This window comes from Gallus gallus, chromosome 1 (assembly GCF_016699485.2).
Source record: "Gallus gallus isolate bGalGal1 chromosome 1, bGalGal1.mat.broiler.GRCg7b, whole genome shotgun sequence".
Taxonomy (NCBI): Eukaryota; Metazoa; Chordata; class Aves; order Galliformes; family Phasianidae; genus Gallus; species Gallus gallus.
In genome coordinates, this window is record NC_052532.1 from 104,885,112 (window position 1) to 104,901,349 (window position 16,238).

At 46.8% G+C, this 16,238-nt stretch overlaps 1 long non-coding RNA gene across 1 annotated transcript; it reads right to left on the reverse strand.

Moving 5' to 3' along the window:
• Positions 1–288: 288 nt before the first annotated feature.
• Positions 289–15,715, reverse strand: LOC107055320. Its single transcript, XR_005839481.1, has 4 exons — positions 15,467–15,715; positions 11,855–12,117; positions 11,650–11,767; positions 289–6,280 (listed from the first exon to the last, which is right to left on the reverse strand). It is a non-coding gene; the product is annotated as an uncharacterized LOC107055320 (long non-coding RNA).
• Between the last annotated feature and the right edge of the window lie 523 nt (positions 15,716–16,238).

Below are 16,238 nucleotides of genomic sequence, written 5' to 3' on the forward strand. Positions count from 1 at the left end.
TCTGCATCCAAGGTGGCCTCCCATAAGAACGGTATGGGAGGAAACTGGGAGATGGCTCAGCTGGAGGTCCTCACTGCTTATCCCCTTGGCGGGGAGGTAGTGTGCTATCTGAATCATAGAACCATAGAATCATTAAGGCTGGAAAAGACCTCTAAGATCATCTAGCCCAACTGTCAGCCCACCCCCACCACACCCACTGCCCACGTCCCTCAGTGCCACATCCACACGGCTCTTCAACACCTCCAGGGACAGTGACTCCACCACCTCCCTGGGCAGCCTGTGCCACTGCCTCACCACATTTGCAGCAGGTTTCTATCAAATGAGCTTCTTGAGCACTCATTCCTAAGACACAGGCATCGGCATGTGTTTCCTGGGACCTATGTGTATTACACGTACTTGTCTTTCATGAAGATGGCTTCCAGATGTGTGCGGGGGGAAGCTGGCTTACATCAGTTTGAGTCTTTTAAATATTTAGCATCAGATGAAGCTCGTAATGTGATGCCTTCTATTATTTAGTTACGAGTAATTAGCTGCTGCTAGAAAGAAAGGGTGTTGAGGCTGAGCCTAAAATAGAACTCGGAGTTCATCTGAACCTCCTTGTGGTGAGGCTGCTGATGCTGGGCAGTGAAATACCTGAGAGAGGAGAAACAAGAGGTCTACTGGTTAAAGGCAAGGTGCTGACCCCGTTTCAAAATGTTGATTAATACTCTACAAAAAGGACTATTGCATTTTTGTCATCTTGAAGAAACTTCTTAATTCACATTTGTAGGAACTGCATTCCTAACAAATGTAAAAATCCCCAAATTCACTGTATTTCCTGCTACCTGTAAAGATAAAATTGTAGAATCATAGAATCATCAAGGTTGGAAAAGACTTCCAAGATCACCCAGTCCAACTGTCCACCTGCCACCGACACTTCACCACTGAACCATGTCCCTTGGTACAACAGATAATACACAATCTAAAACAAAGACAAGGAAAGCCACCAGAAGCTTTATTTCTAAACAGCTTCAATCCTTTACAGACCGAAACATCACGGGGTTGGTTCTTAGACAACACAATTCTGCCCCTCCTTGCCCCCCCCCCCCCACCACCTCTACCTGCTCCAGGGCAATTTCTTCCCAATTTGCCAAGACCATGATCTTGCACGTGCATTTCCTGTGTGCCTCACTGAGTTGCTTTGTGTTTCCTTCTCTACCTGATGAGAGACCTGTGGGAATTTGGGATTTTGGAGACCTTCTTTTGTCGAAAGCAGCAGGAGGGTTCAGATCTCATTTGGGAGAGACTAACAGTTGGATGGACAGACAGATTTGTGATCTGGGATGAAAAAACCTTTTCCACCTCACATGGACCTAAGTGTTATTCCAGGAAGCACCTGACATACTCTGAGGCCAGCTCTGCAGTTTGGGGCCTGCAACGTGTCCATCACCTGCCCTGCACAAGCTTCTGCATGGGAAACAAGAGGTTACCCTCCGTGACAACTCATCCTACATCCGTACCACCAGAAACATCTTCCATGCTGCCACTTCCTCCACGATGGTTCTTCTTACATTTATTGACTGTCACTTTCCAAGGAGCAAACACATGCTTGCTTCAGCAATGCTCTGCCTCAGCCCTCACAGCAGATCTTGCTCAGACTTTCATGTGCAGGCTCACGGAGGCAGCACAATCTCTTTTTCTTGTGTGTGGGAGAATGAGGACACAGTAAACGTGTGCAAAGGTGTAAGGAATCACAGTTGGCAGCAGTGGGGCAAACCCCATGTGAAAAAAAAACAGGTGCACAGGCAGTGAGAGTGCTGAAGAACATAAAGCTGCCAAAACAATGTGTACTGGATGATGCTATATATGTAGCCAAGAGAATTTTGTGTGTGCGGAAACATTGCTAAATGATTACAATTTAATATACATTTTTAGTACAACCCAGATAAAAATGGGGATACGTAACAGGGCCCCGTGGTTTTCTGGGGATATTTTAACTCCAGTGACACACAGCCCAAATCTTAAGGCATGGATTTAGATGAGGATGTGTCTGACCCTTTCCCCAGAACTGAAACAAGTTCTACTCTTGGAAAACAGGTGGAATTGATGCTTTCAGAACCATGCCTTACCTGTTCTAGCAGATGCGTTACGCATTTCTCTTCTGAACCAGCACTCCTTGCTGAAATGGGAGGATTATTTGGGGTCTACATCTGCTGTCCTTACTGTACATCCACAGTAATGGAACTGGGGCAAAGCAGAGTCCCAGAGCAGGGCTGCTTGTCTCGTGCATTACAAAGATGATATATTCCCAAGCCCCAAGGGCCCCTTTCACAGCATTTCATTTCAATATTTCACCCATGGATGCTTCTGGATGTGACTTCCCTCCCCCCCTCCCCCATCTTGTCCTTTCTTGGATGCTGGGTGAGGAACTGAGCCTTTGACTGCAATGGGCGTTCCACCTGGGGCTGTGCTGATGGATTTGCATCAGCAGCACCTGGTTAAAAATGCTTGCCTTGCTGTCCCCAGGTGCCTCTGGACACACTTATTCGCCACCACTGCTGTGCACAGTGCCTGTCAGAGCATAGATTCAGCTCCTGGAGGCCACCAAAGTGGTGCACAACACCATGCAGTCTTTACCTGTGGCTGTCACTGCCCTTCCCCACTGGCTGCGATGTCACGCGATGGCTGGCAGAGGGGGCAGGGACAGGGCAGGGGCATCTGTGTAAATTCAGCAAGGAGCTGACAGTGCTTTCATGCAGTTTGTCTCTAATCTGGCAAGTCCCACGGATGCCCACTGTCTGCTTTTTCTCAGAGCTGCTGCCCTCATTTCCAAATGGAATGGATGACATATTTAGGTCTGCTCTCCAGAAAGATGCTTTAAAACCCCTCCAGCTGACTGCAGCCCCAGTCTGTGTGCGTGCGGGCACAAGGAAAGGAACCATAGCTCTCAGGTACGTGCTGGTCTCAGCTTCAGAACAGGTCCGTGCAGAGCAGCATCCTGACTCCCTCACTGTTGTGCCGAGAGCAGTGGGGAGAGTGATGCGAGATGCTCTTGCTCAGGCCTCACAGTCTGAAGAGCCAGGCTGGAGATGGCCTATGGCTGCAGCTGGAGCATGTAGAGCTCTTACTGTTGACGGATGTGAATGCAGACCTTCCAAACCAGCACTGACTCCCGCTCTCTCCATGAGCCACAGGGTTGTATCCATGTCACGAGGTTTCTTCCACTTCAGGAAATCCCCCCCAGCTCATGCCATTATTTAAGAGCAGTGAGGCAGTGGCACAGGCTACCCAGGGGGGTGGTGGAGTCACCATCCCTGGAGGTGTTGAAGAGCCGTGTGGATGTGGCACTGAGGGACGTGGGCAGTGGGCATGGGGGGGTAGGCTGATGGTTGAACTGGGTGATCCCAGAGGTCTTTTCCAACCTTCATTATCCTCTGATTCTCTGATTATTTTTAGCTGCAAGGAAAATCTTTCCTCATCTTCAGACAATGCACCTCAGTGTGAATAAAGAGCTTTCCTCAAAGCCACCCAGCACCTGTTGCTTAGTGCTCAGCTGAAAGACCAATCCCAAACTGGTGACTTTGCAACAGTCTCCATAGTGATTAATTGCAATTTGCAAGCAGAGCACTGTGACTTGATGAGGAAAATCAGATGCCGAGGTAGGAGGATTCCTTGCTGATAAAAAAACTGGGGAGGGACATCTTTCATAGAATCACAGAACGGTTTGGGCTGGAGGGGAGCTCAAAGCCGACCCAGCCCCAACTCCTGCCGTGGGCAGGGCTGCCCCCCACCAGCTCAGGCTGCCCAGGGCCCCATCCAACCTGGCCTTGAGCGCCTCCAGGGATGGGGCACCACAGCTTCTCTGGGCAGCTGTGCCAGCGCCTCACCGCCCTCTGAGGAAAGAATTTCCTCCTATCATCTAACTTATATTTCACATATTTTAGTTCAAAGTCCTTCCCTCTCATCCCATCACTATCAGAGCACGTAAAAAGTTGCTCCCCCTCCTGCTTATAAGATCCTTTCAAGCACCAGAATGTTGCAAACAGATACGCTCAAAACCTCCTTTCTCTCCTCAGGATGGTCAAACATTGCAGGGGGAAAGGATATCACAAAACAAATTTCCTCCAATTGTTTCATCTTTGCAGATGTCTTCTGGGAGAGTCCAACATCCGCATGTTCAAACAACAGCTCCTCCTTCCAGCTCATTCTTTTCTCTCGGTATTTTCTGCTTCTTGGATTGTGGTTGCCAGGAGAGCAGCTCGCGTGGATAGTGTCATCTCAGGCAGTCCTACCTTACTGTTAGTCAGTTACCTGCAATCCTCTTTGAAGGAAGACACTAAATCCCCAGCTCACAGCCAGGCTACAGAAGTGATTAGTTACTTGTGCTCCCGTGTCAGAAGTATAAGATTATATGGCAATTAGAAAGGAACAGACTCGGTCTATTTAAAGGGATGCTGATTTCTAATTTTTACAAACATTTTACTCCCAACATCCTTCCCTCAAATCTTTTCAGCAATGTCAAATGAAACCCCGATGTTAGTTTCTTCAGATCGCTGTGTTTCATGTCTTATGCACAGGTGGTGAGGGACAAGAAAGGCAAACTGCTGTGGCTGCATTTGTCCCTGAGGTCTCCAGTGGTGACAGCACTGTTGAGGCCCAAGCACCAACCTGGAAATATGATATAGCCGAGTGCACTCAGGGTCCTCTCCAAGAGGACTGTTCTCCTGCAGCTTTATTCATCGCATCAAGCATAGCTGCATAAGCAGGACAAAAATAGCATCTCCTCTAGTGCAAAGTCCTTCCAAAGGCGCAGTGAAGCTAACAGCAAGGGGCGGAGGGAGGAAACTTTGCTTATTCCACTTCTGTTGTCTTCCAGAAGTTCTTCTAGCTTCTTTGGGAAGGTTGTCACGACTTGAAAGAGCTGCAGGGGAAAGGGATCCCGATAGAGGAGGGACAGAGCTGAGAGAGTAAGGTTAGGGCCGGAGTTAACAGCAGAGCCAGTCTGCACGAGCCTTCAGCTGAGGCTGGGGTCAGTGATGGTGCTGCACAGGAAGGCGAGTTAGGGCAGCAGGAAGGGGGCTGGTGTGCAGGAGTGTGGATGTGGGTGGATGTGGGAGGATGTGACTTCTGAGAAGAGAGAGGGGAGCTGCGTTTCCAAAGACAGGGATATAGCAGAACCTGGAGGGAAGTCAGGGATATGAAAATCATCATCTATTATCACGCGTGAGGCCAAGGTACCTTTAAAAAAGAACTGCACATGCAAACACACAATCGAACGAACAAGAAACTCACGAGGATAAGTACTATGAAGAAAGCAATGGTTATGGCACAGTTTTCTCTAAAAAGACACCTAATGATGACGGACACATCAGCACTGTGAACGAACATCTGTCCTCCCTCTGATCTGAGAGAGGAAGGGTGGGCTTCCCCCACATCGCAGGCGCCAAGAAACATCTGAAACCCACACTGCTGCCTGTCCCTGTAGGAGGGAGCTGCATATGCATTGAGTGCCGGCAATCACTCTTGCATTATAGCAGCAACTGAAGGGAACAGCATGGGGTTTACTGGGCAATAAACATCCAGCTGGCACATTATCTTCCTGTGAAGCGTCAGACGGATGACAGTGCTGTTTTACAGCAGTCATTCTCAGGGAGAGAAGCTACATCTACCAGATCTCTCACTCCAAAGTGTAGCAGGATACCAGTTCAAGCAGAACTGGTGTGTCTCCATGCTTTAGGCTTCCAATCAGAGAAATGGGCACTTAAAGAAAAAAAAAATATATATATATATATAGGATAATGCTTTTTCTACCTTTGTCCTTCTCTTTGTTCTCCTCTCTAATCTTTTGCTGATTCTAGTGGTATAGATTGGCCCATGTGCCACTTGAGGATAGGACTGCTCTTATCACAGGTCTAAGGCATTACAGGGCCTGGCAGAAATCCTAATCTTCAGAGACTGGTGTTATTTACATTCACGTCTTTATCTGTCCTTTAAGTGATGCCTGGAGTATCTCTGCAAGATTTTAGGAAGTTTCCTGATTGTCAGTCTTTAATTCTTTCTCCCTTTTTCTTCATAATTTGTATAAATCAAATATATAACTATATTTTTAATTTTAAATATAGTTTATAGTTCCATTTTAAAATTCAAGATTTCTGCTCTGTACCTCATCTAAGAGAAGCAAATATTATTTGTTATTAGTTAATAGGAATACGCTCACCACTTGCATGTATGGAAGACTGGGGCAGAAGTGAAAGGTGGGGATGAAACAAGGAGTAGCCCGGGACACCACAGCTTTGCTTGTCTGTAACAGGCAATGTTAAGAAAAAAAAAGAACAGTCACGGGTTATAAACTTGCTCCAAATGAAAGCAGGCAGCTAGAGAGCCAAAATTCAAGAAAAGTACATGGACAATCAGCCAGGAGAGTTACTGCTCCGTTGCTAGGTGATAGATCTGTTATCATGCTAATGACAATAAAAGATGATACTGGTACCAATAAAACGTCTTTCATCACAGAATTACCAAGGGTTCTCCAGACAGCAAGGCTGTATTATTCCCATTTTTCAGAGGCACAGACAGAGATGAATTGGCTTGCCAAAGGTCACCCAAAGCAGCACTGATGGATTTCAGAATAAGAAATTGTCCCATTTTAGTTCTATTAGGGCAATGACTGTCATAAAACCTTTCTTTGCAAGCAATCCCTCCCCTTCACCTCATCAATCACCCCAGTGTACGTCTCTCCTGAGGGGACATCCTCCTGCCTTGTTTGTATTTGTTGTCTCATTTAGATTACAATATCTTCTGGCCCAGGAGTGTAGATTACCAAGGACCAAAGGGCAGAGCAAATGTGTGGGCCGAACCATTCAGTATGGGGGCTGTGTGAGCAAGAAGAAAGTGCAAGGCCCAACTGGACAGACATGGCAGGATGAGACTTGACCAGGTGAGGCAAGAGTGTTCTGGGCAGCAGCAGAAGAACTCACTGAGAGTAGCCCTGCAGAAAAAGGACTTGGGGGTTCTGATGGACAGAAAGCTTGACACCTGCCATCAGTGTGTGCCTGCAGTCCAGAAGGCCAACAGTATCCTGGGCTACAACAAAAGAGGGGCGGTCAGCAGCTTATAAACAGGAGGGAGGCTGATTTTTTATCTGGTCTAATAGTGATAGAACAAGGGGGGAAAGCTTTGAACTAAAAGATGTGGAATATAGGTGAGATGTTAGGAAGAAATTTTTTCCTCAGAGGGTGATGAGGTTCTGGCACAGCTGCCCAAAGAAGCTGTGGTGCCCCATCCCTGGAGGCACTCAAGGCCAGGTTGGATGGGGCCCTGGGCAGCCTGAGCTGGTGGGGGGCAGCCCTGCCCATGGCAGGGGTTGGGTTTTGAGGTCTCTTCCAACCCAAGCTGTTCTGTGACTTTATGATTCTATGACATTTTTAGCAGGAAAGCCTAAAGGGGTCCTCACTGGCAACAGCTGCGTGACTTCAGGCGGGAAGGCTTCTAGGTTGCCCCCCATGACTTTGCATTAGACAAATGCCAAGGGTCTGTATGAAGACAAATGCAAATGTTCCTGAACCCATCAAATAGCAGATCTCTCTTGACTGTCTGCACATCTCTTCCAATACTGAAGCTCCTTAGGCATGAATCAGTAAAAACATGAGTCAGGCATAATTTTGTCTGTCCCTTTCTTTTCTTTCCTGTTAGAGATCACGAGGGGCATATAAGCAAATTGAAATTCTTGTGCTTGTAGGAAAATAGCACCTCTGATTTCCATTTGAAGAAGAGTATTTTCATGATGACTAGGAGTTGTCAGTTTGTTGATGAGCTGATGTAGTCTAGTAAGGATAGCAGGGTTGAGAACACAGAGGGGATGCCTACATGAGTGATTTTACTGAGTCACTGTTCCCTCAGGGGGCCGGGCTGTACGTGTATTCCAGGAGGTGCTTCCTATGGTGCTTCCAAAACACCCCCGGTAGTTCCCACTGTATCTAAGAAGAATATGGAGCTGCTCATAGGCATTTAAAAAAAAAAAAAAAAAAAAAGGTTTTTACAATTCGTATTTCCCTTTCTTTATGTGCAAACTGGGGACACATTTCATTTATCTCTGAATATCACTGTGAAAATTCAGCTAATCTTTCTACAATACAACAGAGATGCAAATTGCATGCACAGTAGGTGCTAAGCATTTTAATGACTCTTCTCTCCTGTTTTTCCTACCTCTCAGAGCCTTGGCAAATTTCCTCATTCTCAAGTATTTCAGCACAGGAGGATACAGCCCCAAAGCAACTGAAGTGCAGGAGCCGCTCAACAGCTTTGTGGTTTTTGTTCAAATTATGTAAAGACTAAGACAATTTAGTACCTCAGGGCACGTCTGTAAAATAGATCCTACTGGAGTGCTAAATCCTCCTAATTGTTGTAAGGCTGCCACTGACTGGCTTAGAAGAAGATCTAGTCCAGCACAACATTCATGTGCTTTACTGAATTGGGAATTTTTTCCCTTCCTTAGGAAAAAAAACCACCAGAATGTGAATTGGCAATCTTTTAGGTGAATGTACACTCTGGCCAAGCAGAGATATTAGCAGCAGCAGTGCAGGGTAAGACCAGCTAAGGAAAACCCTGTTAACAGAGTCACGGCTCTTTTGCAGTGTAGGTGTTGCTCATAGACTTCATGTTATGCTTGAGCCTGGCTTGCCATGGAGCCTGAAAGCCCTGCACATGATTGACTCCTTCTAAAAGATGGAGATGCCAGATGGATGAGTAAAGGTAGTTCTGCTCGGGGCACTCTGAAACGTCACTTGTACTGCTTCTCTCCAGGTGGTAACTAAGTTCTGCAGAGAACGTCTGCAAACAGATATGGTTTCTTTGATGAGTTGCACCCTCTCCATCTCTCCAGTGCTTCAGTGATTTGTCCCCATGGAGAAACTGCTGGCAGCAAGGTGTGAATATGTAGCATTGTAATCAGTGAATCTAGTGAAGGTGCAACAATCACTTCTTCCAGCAGCTCTCCTGATGCTTGAACTTCCAGTTTAATTGATTGCCAGAGTACACCACCCCATGGCCCAGGGTGTATAATGGAGAAGAGGCTGTCTCTCAAGCTTCTGCTGGGGAAAATATATTTGTGTGAAGTTCGCCAAACGCTTTCTCCAGAAAGGCTTGTTCCCAGCTGCAGTGTTGCACCGGGACCCCATAACTGTGTTCCAAGGACAAGAACCTGAGCCATCAGAGGGGACGGATGCAGCCAAACAACACTGCTACAGAGCAAGATGCAGGGATGGGTGTAGGAAGAGGGAGGCAGAATGGGCTGATCACAGAACTGTTTAAAACTTGGCAGTTGGGCTCATCTGTGGTAATAAAACTGCCACCCCTTCACTCCCAAATCATGACCAGGAGAAATAATGCTTCTTTTCAAACCATCCCTGCAGTGCAGATAAGGGCTGTGTGCAACAAATGGAGAAAGTTTACGTCTGGGACACTAGAAGAAAGTTAAACAGGAATAATAGACTTAAGCTTACATTACAGTTTTCTGTTATTCTCCACGTTCTGACTAAAAGTGACAGAACCAAACCAATTCAGAACTGCTTCAGATTTACAACAGTTACTCAGTGTGGGGTCTGGACTATGCCCCAGACAAGTAAGATGGACCCAAACGGGAGGACCTGAATGAGTTGCTTTCAGTTTGCAGCCAAGAGTTTCCTCAGGTGATCTCTTTCCAGAAGCAGCCCTTGGCTTTCCCTCTCAGCTACAACCCTGTGGAAGCCTAAGCGCTAGTCAAGGCTTCACAGATATATGCCAGACAAAACTGCCTCACAGCCAAGTTCTCCCCACAGCTTACCTTTCCCTTTGGCAGCTCCTTTAAAGCTTCTCACTGTTCCAGACTTACTCTGAACCCTAGGCACAAATCTCACTTAAGCAGTGATGGCCAGTCTTTGGAGAGGCAACCAGTCTACAGGTACCTTGCTGCCAAGATCTCTTAGCTCCACGACTTCTCCCTCACTCAGTCCTAACCATAATGCAAAATAACAATTGGCTTATGGGCAATGAGCCTCAGGAATTGCTCAAATAAAAATAATCTTGCCTCCTTGCTTCCTTTTCACAGGTACTATCTCCACCCCAACACAACAGCGCCTCCAGCCATTTCCTCTTCTTAACCTCATTGTGAACCACAAACCTAAAAGCAACTGATGAACAGTCTTTGGATAAGGTGCCTCAGACATTGTCCAAACTGAAAACTGATTCACAGACAAGTTCTCTTGGAACTGCACTTGCTTTGGGAAGTCTCTTTCCACCCAAAAGCCAACTAGAAATCCAGGCAGCCTTCCTTCCTCAACCCTAGAGGTAACCTTACCCTTATTTGACCTTTGGACATGGCCTTCCACATACATCCCATGCAAATAGCATCTCATAGCGAAGACCTCCCGGCAGACTACTTTTTCCTTTTGCAGACACCTTCTCCACTCCACAACAATTGTACCCCCACACTATCTCCGTCCCTCAACCTTAATCATAGAACCATAGAATAGCTGAGGTTGGAAAAGACCTTAAGGATCACCAAGTCCAACCACAACCTAACCATACTACCCTAACTCTAACAACCCTCTGCTAAACCATGTCCCTGAGCACCACATCCAAACGGTTTTTAAGCACATCCAGGGGTGGTGACTCAACCACCTCCCTGGGGAGCCCATTCCAGTGCTTAACAACCCTTTCTGTAAAGAAGATTTTCTTGATATCCATCCTAAACTTACCCTGGTGCAACTTGAGGGCTAAACCTAACTGTACACCTACATGAGGTGTGACTCATGTAAACCTACATGAGGTGTGACCTTCGGGTGGGTCATCCACACATAGCCCCTGCAGAAGATAACTCAGAGATGATCTCTCAGCAGCTTGCACTTTCTCTGGGCAGCCCCTCACCATTGCAGTGAACTGCAACTCCGTGGTTTCTCATTCTTTCAAAGTGAACCCCAGCCCTAACCATAAAGATAACCAAGGACTGAGCTTCACACTAGGCACACATTAACCAGACAATATATATTACATGGCAAGCTGTTTTGGCAGCCTGTTCTTCCATTGAGGAGGACTTTATGGAACTCTAAAGGCACTGGTGAAGCTCTGAGTGTACACTCTCCATATGCACATATCAGGTTGGATATTAGGAACAATTTCTTAGCAAGAGCAGTGAGGCAGTGGCACAGACTGCCCATGGAGGTGGTGTAGTCACCATCCCTGGAGGTGTTGAAGAGCCGTGTGGATGTGGCACTCAGGAATGTGGGCAGTGGGCGTGGTGGGGGTGGGCTGACGGTTGGACTGGCTGATCTTAGAGGTCTTTTCCAACCTTAATGATTGTGATTCTGTGATTCTGTTCTATGATCTACTGAGGATTTGGGACCCCTGACACTTTACTTTAGGAAGATACCACAAGATGTGGGAAAGAGTTAAAGAGCCTGAAATGAAAATACTGTTTGTTTAAATATTTGGAAGGAAACAAAGAGCATAGGTTTTTAAAGGAACCAACAATGCATGCCTGTCCCAACTGGGGCCCTGTAAGAGAGCTACTTGTTGCTTTAATATATTATGTGGGTAGCTGGAATGCCTGGAAGATTTAGTCAAAGACCAGTGAGGAATTTAGACTAAGTGCTGTGCAAATAAATGTTGTAAAGATGTCTCTTCTTCAAAGGATACTGCAGTCTACAGCAAACAAATGGAGAGGGACAAGGCAACAAGGAGTTAATTTGGTTAGCACGACAAATTCTCATCTCAGCATCCAGTGGCCAGAAGTTGCGTCTAGTTTCTACACACCCTGCAAAAGGGAACATTTACAGTGGGGTTAGAAGGAAATGACTAAATTAGCTTTACAGATGCTTATAGAGAATTTCCCCTCAAGTACCATGGGGAAATTAGGCAGGGCCTGTTTGTTGATGCAACGTAAGTTGCCTTCCTCAAAGACTCCTCAGAGGTGGGAGATGGCCCATCAGCACCGAAGGAAGGCAGAAGGCTCCGTGAGGATGGCGAATATGTCACAGTGTGACACAGGGAAGGGAGGCAGGTGAGGGTGGGCTGGCTCCTGTGTGCATCTCCCCCAGCTTCCCACAGGGACCACGTCATATATCAGTCTGCTTTGCATCAAACAGCTGTCTGACAACAGCCTTCCTGAAAGCAGAAAAGAAAAGGAAAGAGTCCTTAAAATTCAGGCGCTGGCTCTTGCTTTTGTCAATTGCCCTTGTCAGAGCCCATTTGTCAGAGGCTGTGCTCTGCAGGCTGTCACGTCGCACGGCTGGGCACCCATGGCTCCTCTGCCGCCCCACAGTAACCTTCACAGAAGATGAAAGACGGAGCCATTCTTCCTCCCCATCTCCTCATTTTCTTCTTTACAAATCAACACTCGCTTATTAAGCCAGCATTTTTACAGCAAAAATTCCTACCATCAGATGAATGTACTGGCTTCGTAAACCATGATGCAGTAGATCCAGGTCTGTCCTACTACTAAAAAAGTCCATAGCAATAATTCAGCAACAAAGGATGTGCTAGGAAAACAATTCCAGGGACTGCAGGGGTTATAAATGCTGCCACTTGTTTCATTAACTTGCGTCAGCTTTGCATGGCCACACACATGCCAGCTTGCACTGAAAGAGAACTTAAGGACACTATGGTCTCAGCTTTCCCAGCAAGTGATGGCCCCTGGCAAATGTTTGTGAATCCAAATGTCTTCTGTCACCAAAACCTGAATAATCCCTCTGAGGTACAGCTGTGCCTATGTCTGCCTCTGGCTCATTTCTGCTAGCTATTTATTACTTCTGTTCCAGATCCTCATGCTTTCCTGAACTTGATAGGTACGACACAGGCATAATGGCATTCTCTGTTAATTCTGCACTAAACAGAAGAATGCAACATTGCTCTGGGTAGTTTGTTTGTTTGTTATAATGGTAATTTCTTCCCTTGGAGGAGGTAGGAAAGAAATCCCAATGGCTTATTATAATTCACCATTTTATTTTTATGTTTTCTTTAAGTCACAGATGAAAGCAGGAGATTTTGATGCTACACAATCTTGCTTTTAGCAGTTGAGTTCCTACTAGTTGACAGTTCAGTCTGCGGAGCTGCTCAGTGCTAATGGGATGACTTAACCTGGGTGGAGCCTTTCCGATTTGGCAGCAGCGAATCGTGCAAAATGCCAGTGGAGAAACCTGCAGTGCCATCAAGCCGCATGCACTGACCTGGTTAAAATCACCAGAGCAGCAGATCACCTCCCGTGCTGCCCCAGCAACAGGGATGGCAGCTACCCAAGACGGCAAGAACAGGAGCAGTAAACCTTCTGATTGCCCCTATGCAGGAGGCCAGGGTCTGTCTGGAGGCAGTAATTAATGCTAGTGTGGGTTTATTTCTCAAAGCCTCCATGTGGAAGTGCCTTTGTCTTGTGCTTTTGACAGCACAGTAAAGCATCAAAAGGGACAGAAGCCTCTTTATTGGATAGTTTATGATGTTCCACCTCAAAACATTAGGCTTGGAAAAGCCATTCACTTTCTGCTCACCATATGGGATTTTAAATAAAATGGGTGCTCCATCGTATATATGACTACAGGACGTATTGGTACTACAGATCCCACTTGACATGAGTATTTTCAGCTTGCATTTAAATACGAGTGACTGTATCTTTCCTGCAAGCATAAGCCAGTTAAAAAATACCCTGTGGTTACTGCTTTGAACATGCCTTAAAAACAGCTTAATCTGGTCACAAAAGATAGGGCAATGTTGACAGTCACCTCAAAACACCCAGCTGCAGAGCATGTCTGCACACAGATTTGCATGTCACTGGGAGGACTTGCTGTGCAGAGGTGGCTGCCTTTCCAAAGCCACCACAGCTGCTCCACTGTCCTCCAAGCTGACCTCACAGTACATAGATGTCCACATACTTAGGAGCCATACCACTGAAGAACATCAAAACAACCAGCAGGGGAATTGGGCTGCTAGGATTGAAGTGGCTTAGGTAGGTCTGGACTGGCAATATAAAGGTGAATTATTTCGGGTTCAGAGATGCTTCAGGCCATCAAGGAAGAGATGTAACATACTGATGGCTCGGGATTGATCTAATGGTGGACTTCACCATGAGTGCTATTGTACAGGCTATCCATGAATGTGAAATGTGCTGTAATTTAGCAAGCCAAGCAGATAAATTCTCTTTGGTATGGAGGATGATGGCTGAAATATAAATATGAGGCAGCCTGGCGTGTAAATTGCATCACACTTCCACAAACTCACCACGGCAAATGCCATGAGCTTACAATGGTGGAAGCAACCACTGGATGGCTGGAAACATTCCTGGGCTGCTAGCATAGAAGTGGCTGCTGATGTCTTCATAGAGAGACATGCCTGATTCCACCAGTGTCCAAGCACAGGACCTCTGCCTCGGACTCCTAGCACATGCTAGGGCTGCAAGACATGCTGTCTATCTCTGTCCCTAGGTCCGTTTATAGAATAAAATCATAGAATGATTTCAGTTGGAAGATCTTTGAAGATCATCTGGTCCAACTGTCCTGCAATGAACAGGGACACTTACAGCTAGATCAGGTGCTCAGAGTCCCTGTGCCTCTGCCTACCCTGCCATGCAAAATACACCCTTGAGCCCAAATGTGGGCCTTTTCCTTTACAGTTTACTACTTCCCATGGCTTTGTGAAGACAGCTCAAGACACAGAGAGGCTTTGGGAGAGTTCTGAAGCAAACCACTCTCTTTCCATTAAGAGAAAGGACAAAGGTCAGAGATCTTTGGAGAAAGAGCAAATTCCCTGAGCACTGTGCTTCTCAACTTCCCTCCGACTTCCCCCTGGAGACTCAGGTTGCCTGCTGCTGCCTGAGCACCAACTTCATGACCTGAAGTCTCAGGCCTTACACATTTGACTTTCCATGCTACAGAAGCAATAATGGAGGTTCTGGGGGCCCTGAGAAGCCCCACTTGGGATCTCATCCACACTCACACCCTGCCCTGGAAAGCCCTGTTTCATTCCCATGGCCTGCCCCATCCTGCCTGCCGGGACTATCCCTGCTGGCCCTGGTGCACTCACTGACTGCGTCGGTGGACCAAAACAGGAATGGTTTCACCTGCTAGCATGGCTGGTTTCATCTCGAAAAGCATGCTGGGAGAGCAGCTGGCTTTCAGATCTTTATGTTTTCCCTCCCTCCTGCTCGTTCACTTGCAAACACGTTCCCACTTTTCCTTTCACAAATTTCGATCTAACAAGGAGGGGAAAACTGCCCCAAGGTCAGGACATCTAATGTAGTGAAATATGTAGTGCTGTTTGCTGTCATCTCACTGACAGTGTGTTGCAAGGTTGGTGACATGGGGAAGCTAAAACCTGCTCAGCTCTCTGATGAAAGGTACAGCAACTTCCAGAGCTGCCACTGACCATCTTCCTCTTGTCTTACTCCTTCTGGCAGGATACAGCTCGGGCTCAGAAAATGTCATGAGCACTGCAAATACAAGCATAGTCCCACCAAGTCTTTTCTTACCTTGACCAGGATCCCAGTTCTCTGACAAACACTGCAGAAACAAGAAACAAATGCAGACTGATGAGGAGGAGCAAAACCTCCCTCGTTGAACAGCTGAAGCAGCATCTCAGTGCCCTTTCTAGCCTGCTGCAACCCCCTGTCATTGAAGTCTTCCTAGAAATCATTAAGTGGGTTTAACCCTGGACCCTCTTGGGCTGCTCCAGCTGATAGCTGAGCTCCCTCTGGCCAGGGTCACCTTGACATTGCCCCTGCTTCCAAACAACCCCAGACTGGCTTCAGGCCAGTGTGTTTATACTCTTGCTGTGGGAGAATTCTTCCTGCCAAGTGCTCCACACACCAACACAGTATATGTACTGCAGTGCCAGCTGGAAGCCAGTCAAGTCCTCCACTGGTCTTCCAAGAACAAGAAGCAATGCACTGTCCACCTGGCTGTGTTGTAGTTCATATCATGGTATGGTGGTTTACAGGGAAGAGGGTTGGTGAGATGTCTGGACCCTTCCCAGTGCCTTTTGGTGGCACAAGGTACAGCCATGTCTCTGCCTCCCCTCCCTCATCAACTTTAAAATTTTATACCAAGTTTCTGTCTATTGATCTATCAATGATCTCTTTCTAAGATCTAATGTCTAAGATCTGCCTATGATCTCTGATGGAGAAGTCCAGGCTGATTCCTAAGTACCTTGCTCTACCGAGGGCTGGAGGAGATCTCCTGCTGACTCCAACAGAGGCTCACTGCCCTCCAGCTGCTCCATGCTTACCACAAGGACCGATATAA